The sequence below is a fragment of the Salvelinus fontinalis genome, chromosome 6, assembly GCF_029448725.1.
Source record: "Salvelinus fontinalis isolate EN_2023a chromosome 6, ASM2944872v1, whole genome shotgun sequence".
Lineage (NCBI taxonomy): Eukaryota > Metazoa > Chordata > Actinopteri > Salmoniformes > Salmonidae > Salvelinus > Salvelinus fontinalis.
This window is the reverse complement of record NC_074670.1, coordinates 72,552,557-72,567,381: the sequence shown is the minus strand read 5'-3', so window position 1 is coordinate 72,567,381 and position 14,825 is coordinate 72,552,557. Positions and strand designations below refer to the sequence as shown.

General features: G+C 44.2%; 1 pseudogene; it reads right to left on the bottom strand.

The window, feature by feature from the left end:
- Positions 1-14,825, bottom strand: part of LOC129858419 (SH3 domain and tetratricopeptide repeat-containing protein 2-like) — an 82,497-nt pseudogene that overhangs the window by 17,882 nt on the left and 49,790 nt on the right.

The window sequence follows — 14,825 nt, the reverse complement described above, 5'->3', positions numbered from 1 at the left end:
CCCACGGACCTCCCGGTCGCGGCCGGCTGCGACAGAGCCTGGGCTCGAACCCAGAGTCTCTGGTGGCACAGCTAGCACTGCGATGCAGACCACTGCGCCGCCCGGGAGGTCAAACTTTTAATTATACAACAATCACATAAAAGTGATACAGTGTGTGTATTAAAAATATAGAAAAACAAGGGACATAGGTTGTGTCCAAAATGGCATCCTTATTCCCTATGTAGTACATTACCTTTGACCAGAGCACTATGGGACCTGGTCAAAAGTATTGCATTATATAGGGAATTGGATGCCATTTGGGAGCATTGACAACACAGACAACACCAACCTAAGGAGGAGGAAGAGGCTGGCAGTGAGGTAGCAAGCCCGTGCCTCCAGGTGCTTGTCCCCTTCCACCATAGACCTCCGCAGCACAAGCTTCAGCAGCTCAAACTCATCCAGGGAGGTGAAGGTGTGGCTGGGGAGGCAGAGGAGCAGAGCACTGGCCTTCTCCAGGGTCGGGGGCAGCTTGTCGGCCATCTTCTGTTTGAGGTAGACGGCTGTGAGGTTGGTGTACAGGGCGATGAGGAAAGGTAGGTCAGAGAAACCGTCGACAGAGACTCCAAGGGCTTCCTCGTAATACACACGGGCCTGGGACAAAGGGGTGCGAAAAGGACATTGAAGTACATTTAAGAGCACGCTCATGTTATGCATGTGTGTTTTTGTGTGTGAGTGCATGCATAAATGTATGTGTTTGTACATGTGTGTGTGTGTGTGTGTGTGTGTGTGTGTGTGTGTGTGTGTGTGTGTGTGTGTGTGTGTGTGTGTGTGTGTGTGTGTGTGTGTGTGTGTGTGTGTGTGTGCGTGCGTGCGTGCGTGCGTGCGTGCGTGCGTGCGTGCGTGCGTGCGTGTGTGTGTGTGTGTGTGTGTGTGTGTGTGCTGTGTCCATGTATGCCTACTCTAGTGTTCCTCCCTTCTGCCCTACCTGGGAGTACTTGAGCTTCTTGGCGCAGAGCCTCCCCAGTAGGAAGCATGCCCGTCGGTGTGCCCAGGCCATGCCCGATCTCTTGGCCCCCTCCCTGACAATCTCCAGGTGGCCCAGTAACTCCTCCTCACTCTGCCCTGAGAACGTCAGCCAGAGGAATGAGTGGTGGAGGTCATACAGGGGCAGGAACTCCTCCTGGAGGAGAGGAGAGGAGAGGAGAGGAGAGGAGAGGAGAGGAGAGGAGAGGAGAGGAGAGGAGAGGAGAGGAGAGGAGAGGAGAGGAGAGGAGAGGAGAGGAGAGGATAGAGTACTTTATTGCCAATCAACAGTGCTTGAATGAATGAATAAACAAACACAAGTGAACTGTATGAACCAGAAAGGTCTAAATCCTTCCATTTCTAAACAGTGAACCTGTGACCTCTCACCTGAAAGTGATGCATGTTGAGCAGGCTCAAGGTGGGGTCACAGATCTCCGACTCCTCGCCCTCCCAGCTCCTTTCCTCCAGGAAAAGGTATGGGTCTTCCTGGAACTCGTTCATCTCTTTGAAGGTGTTGTCCAGACTGAAGGACAGCAGCTCCCCGTCACCTCCACGTCCTAAAGCATTCTGGGATGCGTAGGAGGAGTGGTATGGGAGTGTAGCGTCATTCTTCTCTGAGATGATGGACTGCCGGGTGCTGGTGGGGGGCTTATGCTCTGAGAGAGAAAGATATGAACACTGAGCGTAAGGGTTCAGACACACTGCATATGAAACTCAATGCCTTAGAAATGTATTGCATTAGAATTGCATTAGAAATGTATTGCATTAGAATTGCATTAGAAATGTATTGCATTAGAATTGCATTAGAAATGTAGCTATGAAACATCCTTGGCTGTCAAAGTAAATTGTACAAGCAGTCCAGCTTGGTGCAGCAATGTGTATCCTGCCTTCTCAACAAAATAATACAATATTCTATCCCTTGTAAAATGTCATGTATGCAAAAAGTTAAACATTATTAGTTTCCTACTCTACTCCTAAACAGGGAAGAAAAGTCAAGAGTTTGACTTCGTATAGAGTTCCCTGTTCTCTCTATTGTTTCCTAAACATCACAGCTGTCAGGAGAAAATGTTATTGGCTTTGACTGAGACAGAAGGATATAAGCAATAAGGCACGAGGGAGTTTGGTATATGGCCAATATACCACGGCTAAGGGCTGTTCTTCTGGACACAGCCCTTAGCTGTGGTATATTGGCCATTAACCACAAACCCCTAAGGAGCCTAATTGCTATTATAAACTGGTTACCGACGTAATTAGAGCAGTAAAAATACAGTTTTGTCACACCCGTGGTGTACGGTCTGATATACCACAGCTGTCAGCCAATCAGCATTCAGGGCTGGAACCACACAGTTTATAATGGCCTCTAAACAGTACTCTACCATTCAGCTGTATTAAGAATCTGATAAACAACGTTTTCACTATGATAAACATAACACTACCTTGTTATTTAGATAACGTATTACTAACCTTGTTTAGGTTGGTTTCTGATGTACGTAAAATCAGACTGATCCAGTCTGTCTGTGGGAAGAAAACATGCCTATATTTAACCACCTTTTCACAATAACAAATGTTTACATACATACAAACACAGTGGTTCTCTACCTACAATAGTCTGACAGTACTCAGTAAAACACAGTGGTTCCCTACCTACAATAGTCTGACAGTACTCAGTAAAACACAGTGGTTCTCTACCTACAGTAGTCTGACAGTACTCAGTAAAACACAGTGGTTCTCTACCTACAGTAGTCTGACAGTACTCAGTTTAACACAGTGGTTCTCTACCTACAGTAGTCTGACAGTACTCAGTAAAACACAGTGGTTCCCTACCTACAATAGTCTGACAGTACTCAGTTTAACACAGTGGTTCTCTACCTACAGTAGTCTGACAGTACTCAGTAAAACACAGTAGTTCTCTACCTACAGTAGATTGACAGTACTCAGTTTAACACAGTGGTTCTCTACCTACAGTAGTCTGACAGTAATCAGTCTAACACAGTGGTTCTCTACCTACAGTAGTCTGACAGTACTCAGTAAAACACAGTGGTTCCCTACCTACAATAGCCTGACAGTACTCAGTAAAACACAGTGGTTCTCTACCTACAGTAGTCTGACAGTACTCAGTAAAACACAGTGGTTCTCTACCTACAGTAGATTGACAGTACTCAGTCTAACACAGTGGTTCTCTACCTACAGTAGTCTGACAGTACTCAGTAAAACACAGTGGTTCTCTACCTACAATAGCCTGACAGTACTCAGTAAAACACAGTGGTTCCCTACCTACAATAGCCTGACAGTACTCAGTAAAACACAGTGGTTCTCTACCTACAGTAGATTGACAGTACTCAGTTTAACACAGTGGTTCTCTACCTACAGTAGTCTGACAGTACTCAGTCTAACACAGTGGTTCTCTACCTACAGTAGTCTGACAGTACTCAGTAAAACACAGTGGTTCCCTACCTACAATAGCCTGACAGTACTCAGTAAAACACAGTGGTTCTCTACCTACAGTAGTCTGACAGTACTCAGTAAAACACAGTGGTTCTTTATCTACAGTGAGAGTACTCAGTAAAACACAGTGGTTCTCTACCTACAGTAGATTGACAGTACTCAGTTTAACACAGTGGTTCTCTACCTACAGTAGTCTGACAGTACTCAGAAAAACACAGTGGTTCCCTACCTGCAGTAGTCTGACAGTACTCAGTAAAACACAGTGGTTCTCTACCTACAGTAGTCTGACAGTACTCAGTAAAACACAGTGGTTCTCTACCTACAGTAGTCTGACAGTACTCAGTAAAACACAGTGGTTCCCTACCTACAGTAGTCTGACAGTACTCAGTTTAACACAGTGGTTCTCTACCTACAGTAGTCTGACAGTACTCAGTAAAACACAGTGGTTCTCTACCTACAGTAGTCTGACAGTACTCAGTAAAACACAGTGGTTCTTTATCTACAGTGACAGTACTCAGTAAAACACAGTGGTTCTCTACCTACAGTAGTCTGACAGTACTCAGTTTAACACAGTGGTTCTCTACCTACAGTAGTCTGACAGTACTCAGTAAAACACAGTGGTTCTCTACCTACAGTAGTCTGACAGTACTCAGTTTAACACAGTGGTTCTCTACCTACAGTAGTCTGACAGTACTCAGTAAAACACAGTGGTTCCCTACCTACAGTAGTCTGACAGTACTCAGTTTAACACAGTGGTTCCCTACCTACAGTAGTCTGACAGTACTCAGTAAAACACAGTGGTTCTCTCCTACAGTAGATTGACAGTACTCAGTTTAACACAGTGGTTCTCTACCTACAGTAGTCTGACAGTACTCAGTAAAACACAGTGGTTCCCTACCTACAGTAGTCTGACAGTACTCAGTATAACATAGTGGTTCCCTACCTACAGTAGTCTGGCAGTACTCAGTCTAACACAGTGGTTCCCTACCTACAGTAGTCTGGCAGTACTCAGTCTAACACAGTGGTTCCCTACCTACAGTAGTCTGACAGTACTCAGTAAAACACAGTGGTTCCCTACCTACAATAGTCTGACAGTACTCAGTAAAACACAGTGGTTCTCTACCTACAGTAGTCTGACAGTACTCAGTCTAACACAGTGGTTCCCTACCTACAGTGACAGTACTCAGTAAAACACAGTGGTTCTTTATCTACAGTGACAGTACTCAGTAAAACACAGTGGTTCTCTACCTACAGTAGTCTGACAGTACTCAGTAAAACACAGTGGTTCTCTACCTACAGTAGTCTGACAGTACTCAGTAAAACACAGTGGTTCTCTACCTACAGTGACAGTACTCAGTAAAACACAATGGCTCTCTACCTACAGTAGTCTGACAGTACTCATTAATTCCCTAAACTGTATTGACCGGGTGATCCTCCCCCTACCTAGTCTGTAGACAGTACTGATGTCAGAGGAGAAGAGTCTCTCTAGCAGGCCACTGTCTCTGGGCTCAGTACTGCAGGGGTTAACCTGGGAAAGAGACGCACGCTCCTCCTCACTCAGAAACACAAGTTGTCCATCTCTGAGAGGGAGGAAGAGAGAGCGAGAGTGAGAGAGTAGAGAGAGGGCAGAGAGAGGGAGGGGGAGAGAGACAAAGAAAGCATTATCACCCAAATGACTCTGCTCTCAACCACCCCTCCATCCCTCCATCCCAGCCCATCTCTCCAACCATCCATCTCTTTACACCTCCATTCCTCCATCCCTCCATCCCTCTATCCCTCCACCTGAAGCCTCTACTATTGACAACAGATAAACAGATAGAACATGTAAATGTGAACAGAAAACGTGACACATTGTCTGCGGTCTAAACTGTTCCTAGAAGACTGAGAAGAGTTGACGGGTGAATAAAAATGTTTTTTGAAAGAAAATACAAATTGAGTAAATTAGATTGTGCACAAACAACTTGTGAGCACATTATTGTGGAACAAACACCTATTTGTGTTCACAATAACTGTTCACAACCAAATCAGTGTAAGCGAATAGTGGTTTGGTATTGTAATACTGTAATGTGTAGTCCTAACAGAGGTTTGGTATTGTAATACTGTAATGTGTAGTCCTAACAGAGGTTTGGTATTGTAATACTGTTATGTACAGTCCTAACAGAGGTTTGGTATTGTAATACTGTTATGTATAGTCCTAACAGAGGTTTGGTATTGTAATACTGTAATGTGTAGTCCTAACAGAGGTTTGGTATTGTACTGCTGTTATGTATAGTCCTAACAGAGGTTTGGTATTGTAATACTGTTATGTACAGTCCTAACAGAGGTTTGGTATTGTAATACTGTTATGTGTAGTCCTAACAGAGGTTTGGTATTGTAATGCTGTTATGTATAGTCCTAACGGAGGTTTGGTATTGTAATGCTGTTATGTATAGTCCTAACAGAGGTTTGGTATTGTAATGCTGTTATGTATAGTCCTAACAGAGGTTTGGTATTGTAATACTGTTATGTGTAGTCCTAACAGAGGTTTGGTATTGTACTGCTGTTATGTATAGTCCTAACAGAGGTTTGGTATTGTAATACTGTTATGTACAGTCCTAACAGAGGTTTGGTATTGTAATACTGTTATGTGTAGTCCTAACAGAGGTTTGGTATTGTAATGCTGTTATGTATAGTCCTAACGGAGGTTTGGTATTGTAATGCTGTTATGTATAGTCCTAACAGAGGTTTGGTATTGTAATGCTGTTATGTATAGTCCTAACAGAGGTTTGGTATTGTAATGCTGTTATGTATAGCCCTCACAGTGGTTTGGTATTGTAATACTGTTATGTATAGTCCTAACAGAGGTTTGGTATTGTAATGCTGTTATGTATAGCCCTCACAGTGGTTTGGTATTGTAATACTGTTATGTATAGTCCTAACAGAGGTTTGGTATTGTAATACTGTTATGTATAGTCCTAACAGAGGTTTGGTATTGTAATGCTGTTATGTATAGCCCTCACAGTGGTTTGGTATTGTAATACTGTTATGTATAGCCCTCACAGTGGTTTGGTATTGTAATACTGTAATGTATAGTCCTCACAGTGGTTTGGTATTGTAATACTGTAATGTATAGTCCTCACAGTGGTTTGGTATTGTAATACTGTAATGTATAGTCCTCACAGTGGTTTGGTATTGTAATACTGTTATGTATAGTCCTAACGGAGGTTTGGTATTGTAATACTGTTATGTATAGCCCTCACAGTGGTTTGGTATTGTAATACTGTAATGTATAATCCTCACAGTGGTTTGGTATTGTAATACTGTTATGTATAGTCCTAACAGAGGTTTGGTATTGTAATACTGTTATGTATAGTCCTAACAGAGGTTTGGTATTGTAATACTGTAATGTATAGTCCTCACAGTGATTTGGTATTGTAATGCTGTTATGTATAGTCCTAACGGAGGTTTGGTATTGTAATACTGTAGTGTATAGTCCTCACAGTGATTTGGTATTGTAATGCTGTTATGTATAGTCCTCACAGTGATTTGGTATTGTAATACTGTTATGTATAGTCCTCAGAGTGATTTGGTATTGTAATACTGTAATGTACAGTCCTCACAGTGATCTGGTATTGTAATACTGTAATGTATAGTCCTCACAGTGGTATGGTATTGTAATACTGTAATGTATAGTGCTTACAGTGGTTTGGTATTGTAATACTGTAATGTATAGTCCTCACAGTGGTATGGTATTGTAATACTGTTATGTATAGCCCTCACAGTGGTTTGGTATTGTAATACTGTTATGTATAGCCCTCACAGTAGTTTGGTATTGTAATACTGTTATGTATAGCCCTCACAGTGGTATGGTATTGTAATACTGTAATGTGTAGCGCTTACAGTGCCATTAAACCTATGAAACTTATCCAGAACGCTGCAGCCCGCCAGGTGTTCAACCTTCCTAAGTTCTCCCATGTCACCCCGCTCCTCCTCACACTCCACTGGCTTCCAGTCGAAGCTCGTATCCACTACATGACGTGGTGCTTACCTACAGAACAGCAAGAGGAACTGCCCCTCCCAACCTTCAAGCTATGCTCAAACCGTACATCCCAACCCGAGCTCTCCGTTCTGCCGCCTCTGGTCTCTTGGGAGGCAGAGTCCCTGTCCATCTTCTGAAAGCACCTGAAACCCTACCTCTTCAAAGAGTATCCCACCACCCTTTGGATAAGATAGTCTGCTAAATGGCTCAAATGTAAAATTGTAAATGTATTGCTCTTACAGTGGTTTGGCGTTGAGTGGCTTCACGTGAGCCTTGTGTACGAAGCCAGTGTTCCCTGTAGAGCAGTGTGTTCCTATGAACAGGTCCAGACTTCGGAGTAGCATCCCCTGTATCTCAATCAGGTCACCTCGACTCAGCTGGAGCTCATCACAACCTACTGGGATATGGTCCACTACAGCCTCACAGGAACCAGTTACTGCAGGGAGAAGGGAGAGGAGAGGGGGTTGGAGGAAATGCCTTGTATTTATATTGAACACTGGCCATGGCATGAGTGTAGTGTGGCGTAGGTAGAAGGTTCCTGCTCTCAACTGTAGGATGGTCAAACTGTCCTCTCTCTGAAGGGTTAAGGTTAAGACCTCACCTATAGGGTAGTCAAACTGTCCTCTCTCTGAAGGCTTAGGGCCTCACCTGTAGGCTGGTCAAACTGTCCTCTCTCTGAAGGCGTAGGGCCTCACCTGTAGGCTGGTCAAACTGTCCTCTCTCTGAAGGCTTAGGGTTAGGGCCTTACCTATAGGCTGGTCAAACTGTCCTCTCTCTGAAGGCTTAGGGCCTCACCTACAGGCTGGTCAAACTGTCCTCTCTCTGAAGGCTTAGATTTAGGTCCTTACCTATAGGCTGGTCAAACTGTCCTCTCTCTGAAGGCTTAGGGCCTCACCTGTAGGCTGGTCAAACTGTCCTCTCTCTGAAGGCTTAGGGTTAGGGCCTTACCTATAGGCTGGTCAAACTGTCCTCTCTCTGAAGGCTTAGGGCCTCACCTACAGGCTGGTCAAACTGTCCTCTCTCTGAAGGCTTAGATTTAGGTCCTTACCTATAGGCTGGTCAAACTGTCCTCTCTCTGAAGGCTTAGGGCCTCACCTGTAGGCTGGTCAAACTGTCCTCTCTCTGAAGGCTTAGGGTTAGGGCCTCACCTGTAGGCTGGTCAAACTGTCCTCTCTCTGAAGGCTTAGGGTTAGGGCCTCACCTATAGGGTGGTCAAACTGTCCTCTCTCTGAAGGCTTAGGGTTAGGGCCTTACCTATAGGCTGGTCAAACTGTCCTCTCTCTGAAGGCTTAGGGTTAGGGCCTTACCTATAGGCTGGTCAAACTGTCCTCTCTCTGAAGGCTTAGGGTTAGGGCCTTACCTATAGGCTGGTCAAACTGTCCTCTCTCTGAAGGCTTAGGGTTAGGGCCTTACCTATAGGGTGGTCAAACTGTCCTCTCTCTGAAGGCTTAGGGTTAGGGCCTTACATATAGGGTGGTCAAACTGTCCTCTCTCTGAAGGCTTAGGGTTAGGGCCTTACCTATAGGCTGGTCAAACTGTCCTCTCTCTGAAGGCTTAGGGTTAGGGCCTTACCTATAGGGTGGTAAAACTGTCCTCTCTCTGAAGGCTTAGGGTTAGGGCCTTACCTATAGGCTGGTCAAACTGTCCTCTCTCTGAAGGCTTAGGGTTAGGGCCTTACCTATAGGCTGGTCAAACTGTCCTCTCTCTGAAGGCTTAGGGTTAGGGCCTTACCTATAGGCTGGTCAAACTGTCCTCTCTCTGAAGGCTTAGGGCCTCACCTACAGGCTGGTCAAACTGTCCTCTCTCTGAAGGCTTAGATTTAGGTCCTTACCTATAGGGTGGTCAAACTGTCCTCTCTCTGAAGGGGAGCATCCGGCACAGCCAGGGTACTTCCTCAGGAACCACCTACACAAACAGGAAACACATTAGCTTGGCACAAAATACTGCCATATTTCCCTACAAAATAAGAGGTGAGAGGAAATGCAGGGATAGAGGTTGATAGTTTATAGTGTGACTGAGTATGTCACTGTGTCATGTTATAAGGTGTACATACAGCATATGATGGTAGAAGAGGTATGGGTTAGGGAATAGAGACTAGGTAACTCACTGGTAGAAACGGTATGTGTTAGGTTATAGAGACTAGGTAACTTACAGGTAGAAGAGGTATGGGTTAGGGGGTAGAGACTAGGTGATTTACTGGTAGAAGGGGTATGGGTTAGGGCGTAGAGACTAGGTAACTCACTGGTAGAAGGGGTATGGGTTAATAAGGGATAGAGACTAGGTAACTCACTGGTAGAAGAGGTATGGGTTAAGGGACAGAGACTAGGTAACTCACTGGTAGAAGAGATATGGGTTAAGGGATAGAGACTAGGTAACTCACTGGTAGAAGGGGTATGGCAGCGGCTGCATGGTGTTGACAGGCACTAGTCCGTGTTGCCCAGTGGAGAGAAGGGTGCCCTCCCAGTGACTGTCCTGCCCCGTGTCTCTAACCATCAGCAAGTCATTACGTCTGAAACACAGCTCCTCCTCCTCATCACTGTGCTCGCCACTGCTCACCAGCGCCTTGGCAAAGAACGACCCTGGAGGAGAGAGAGATCAATACTGTTGAATGACTCGCAGAGAATAACAGACACACAGAAACACACGCCCACACCGGGGGATGCAAGTTTCTGTAAAGAACATCTGACTGAACTGAGGCTCTGTCTTCCTTCACAGAATCCATAAAACAATCCATTCTCAACACTTCCTCCTTTCACTGGCTATTGATTCCTCTCAGGCGTTAGGGAGAAGAGTACTTCCTTGTTAAACATTATGCCCACTCAGACAGTGTAAATGCATGGTAGTACAATAGCTCTCTAAATGACATGAAGTTAAACAGCCATCTTTGTTTTGCTGTTTTAATTCATCTCTGGGCATTTTAGAAGATGTAATCAGTTTAGGTTTAGTTTTCTAGGAATCTAGAACAACATGTTTTGAAATGGAACAACTTTTCTGCTTCTGTTCTACTCTGAGGAGAGTGTGATATCAACTGCTGTTGATGACGAGGGTCAAGAAAGTAGAGAATACAAGGTGTCCATAAAGAGTTCATAGAAGTCTTCATAACTTGTCCATTAGTCGTTTGGAAACTGTTCATAAGATGTCTATAAAGAGTTCATATGGTGTTCATAAGGTGTTCATAAGGTGTTCATAAAGAGTTCATAAGGTGTTCGTAAGGTGTTCATAAAGAGTTCATAAGGTGTTTGTTCACCCTCCTGCAGCAGCAGTCCCAGGTAGAGTGTGGCTAGGTGTTCCTCGTCTACAGTCACAGTGATCTCCAGGTCCCTCAGCAGCTCAGCGTCCAGCCAGAACGACTGGTCACACAGGAAATTCTCCAGACACCGCGCCACATAGCCTGGACATACAGAGACATATGTTCATGACATGTCATAAGGTGTTTATATCATGGCATATGGTGATCGTAAGATTCACCACGCCACATAGCCTGGACACACAACAAAGTAAGATAAAGTTGTCCCTACATCCTGATGTAAGGTCTAGTTCTTCCAGGATGATGGTTTAGGTTAGGATTGATGTAAGGTCTGGTTCTTCCAGGCTGATGGTTTAGGTTAGGATTGATGTAAGGTCTGGTTCTTCCAGGCTGATGGTTTGGGTTAGGATTGGGTGAGGGACGCAGATCCTGGTTCTGCGTCTATTTGCAACATCTAACCAGACTGGACGTAATAATCAGCCATCAGACTGTGTTAATGAGAGTTTCATCCAGGTCAGGTAGACTATGATAGTACAGCACACCTAGAGCCAGGTAGGTAGACTAGGATATTACAGCATACCTAGAGCCAGGTAGGTAGACTAGGATAGTACAGCACACCTAGAGCCAGGTAGGTAGACTATGATAGTACAACACACCTAGAGCCAGGTAGGTAGACTAGGATAGTACAGCACACCTTGAGCCAGGTAGGTAGACTAGGATAGTACAGCACACCTAGAGCCAGGTAGGTAGACTAGGATAGTACAGCACACCTAGAGCCAGGTAGGTAGACAGACTAGGATAGTACAGCACACCTAGAGCCAGGTAGGTAGACTAGGATAGTACAGCACACCTAGAGCCAGGTAGGTAGACTATGATAGTACAGCACACCTAGAGCCAGGTAGGTAGACTAGGATAGTACAGCACACCTAGAGCCAGGTAGGTAGACTATGATAGTACAGCACACCTAGAGCCAGGTAGGTAGACTAGGATAGTACAGCACACCTAGAGCCAGGTAGGTAGACTAGGATAGTACAGCACACCTAGAGCCAGGTAGGTAGAGAACTTCCACATCTCCTCTACAGTCTTGAAGGTGATGACAAAGCTGTCCTTCTCAGCGTGGACAGACACCAGACGGGCAGACAGGTCCTGTAGGGAGGCAGAAGAACCGAAGACATTGATGAAGAAACAGCGAGGATGCAGAGAAGGTCATCTTTATTCTCTACCGACCACTAGCATCTACATCAGGGAGAAACAACTTTTAGCAGGACAACGATTGGAACTGCACCACTGGTCTAGGCAGGGTCATCTGTTTTGGTATGCCTTGACATGTGACCTCTAACCCCTGACCTATGACCTGTGACTAACCTTGAAGAGCTGGATGACGTCCTGAATGTTGCTCTCGACAACCCTGAGTCTGGTACGGAGCGCCTCCTGTATTTCAGAGTCAGGTATTACACCTGAACGCCGCCGACCGCTGAACACCAGCACCACGTCTACACAAGCACACGTACACACTGTCAGTCTCGAGATCACCGGTGGGACGATTGACTGATACTGTCATATGGTAATGTAGACATCAACATGCAGAGGTAAAACTTTTAGGAGAAACTTTTCCGAGTGTGTTACAGAGCCATGCTCAGTGAGTGTGTTATAGAGTCATGCTCAGTGAGTGTATTATAGAGTCAGGCTCAGTGAGTGTATTATAGTCATGCTCAGTGAGTGTGTTATAGTCATGCTCAGTGAGTGTATTATAGTCATGCTCAGTGAGTGTATTATAGTCATGCTCAGTGAGTGTGTTATAGTCATGCTCAGTGAGTGTATTATAGTCATGCTCAGTGAGTGTGTTATAGTCATGCTCAGTGAGTGTATTATAGTCATGCTCAGTGAGTGTATTATAGTCATGCTCAGTGAGTGTGTTATAGTCATGCTCAGTGAGTGTGCTATAGAGCCATGCTCAGTGAGTGTGATATAGTCATGCTCAGTGAGTGTGTTACAGAGCCATGCTCAGTGAGTGTAATATAGTCATGCTCACTGAGTGTGTTATAGTCATGCTCAGTGAGTGTGTTATAGAGCCATGCTCAGTGAGTGTGTTATAGTCATGCTCAGTGAGTGTATTATAGTCATGCTCAGTGAGTGTATTATAATCATGCTCAGTGACTGTATTATAGAGTCATGCTCAGTGAGTGTATTATAGTCATGCTCAGTGAGTGTATTATAGTCATGCTCAGTGAGTGTATTATAGTCATGCTCAGTGAGTGTGTTATAGTCATGCTCAGTGAGTGTATTATAGTCATGCTCAGTGAGTGTGTTATAGTCATGCTCAGTGAGTGTATTATAGTCATGCTCAGTGAGTGTATTATAGTCATGCTCAGTGAGTGTGTTATAGTCATGCTCAGTGAGTGTATTAAAGTCATGCTCAGTGAGTGTATTATAGTCATGCTCAGTGAGTGTGTTATAGTCATAATCAGTGAGTGTATTATAGAGTCACGCTCAGTGAGTGTATTATAGAGTCATGCTCAGTGAGTGTATTATAGAGCCATGCTCAGTGAGTGTATTATAGTCATGCTCAGTGAGTGTATTATAGAGTCATGCTCAGTGAGTGTGTTATAGTCATGCTCAGTGAGTGTATTGTAGAGTCACGCTCAGTGAGTGTATTATAGAGTCATGCTCAGTGAGTGTATTATAGAGCCATGCTCAGTGAGTGTATTATGGTCATGCTCAGTGAGTGTAGTATAGAGTCATGCTCAGTGAGTGTATTATATTCATGCTCAGTGAGTGTATTATAGAGTCATGCTCAGTGAGTGTATTATAGAGCCATGCTCAGTGAGTGTGTTATAGTCATGCTCAGTGAGTGTGTTATAGAGTCATGCTCAGTGAGTGTATTATAGAGCTATGCTCAGTGAGTGTATTATAGTCATGCTCAGTGAGTGTGTTATAGTCATACTCAGTGAGTGTATTATAGAGCCATGCTCAGTGAGTGTATTATAGAGCCATGCTCAGTGAGTGTATTATAGAGCCATGCTCAGTGAGTGTATTATAGAGTCAAGCTCAGTGAGTGTATTATAGAGTCATGCTCAGTGAGTGTATTATAGAGCCATTCTAAGTGAGTGTGTTATAGTCATGCTCAGTGAGTGTATTATAGAGCCATGCTCAGTGAGTGTGTTATAGAGTCATGCTCAGTGAGTGTATTATAGAGTCATGCTCAGTGAGTGTATTAGAGTCATGCACAGTGAGTGTATTATAGAGTCATGCTCAGTGAGTGTATTATAGTCATGCTCAGTGAGTGTGTTATAGAGTCATGCTCAGTGAGTGTGTTACAGAGCCATGCTCAGTGAGTGTATTATATAGTCATGCTCAGTGAGTGTATTATAGTCATGCTCAGTGAGTGTGTTATAGTCATGCTCAGTGAGTGTATTATAGTCATGCTCAGTGAGTGTGTTATAGTCATGCTCAGTGAGTATATTATAGAGCGATGCTCAGTGAGTGTGTTATAGAGCCATGCTCAGTGAGTGTGTTATAGAGTCATGCTCAGTGAGTGTATTATAGAGTCATGCTCAGTGAGTGTATTAGAGTCATGCACAGTGAGTGTATTATAGAGTCATGCTCAGTGAGTGTATTATAGTCATGCTCAGTGAGTGTATTATAGAGCCATGCTCAGTGAGTGTATTATAGAGACATGCTCAGTGAGTGTGTTATAGTCATGCTCAGTGAGTGTGTTGTAGAGTCATGCTCAGTGAGTGTCTTATAGAGTCATGCTCAGTGAGTGTGTTATAGAGTCATGCTCAGTGAGTATATTAAAGTCATGCTCAGTGAGTGTATTATAGTCATTATCAGTGAGTGTGTTATAGAGTCATGCTCAGTGAGTGTGTTACAGAGCCATGCTCAGTGAGTGTATTATATAGTCATGCTCAGTGAGTGTATTATAGTCATGCTCAGTGAGTGTGTTATAGTCATGCTCAGTGAGTGTGTTATAGTCATGCTCAGTGAGTGTGTTATAGAGTCATGCTCAGTGAGTGTATTATAGAGCTATGCTCAGTGAGTGTGTTATAGTCATGCTCAGTGAGTGTATTATAGTCATGCTCAGTGAGTGTGTTATAGTCATGCTCAGTGAGT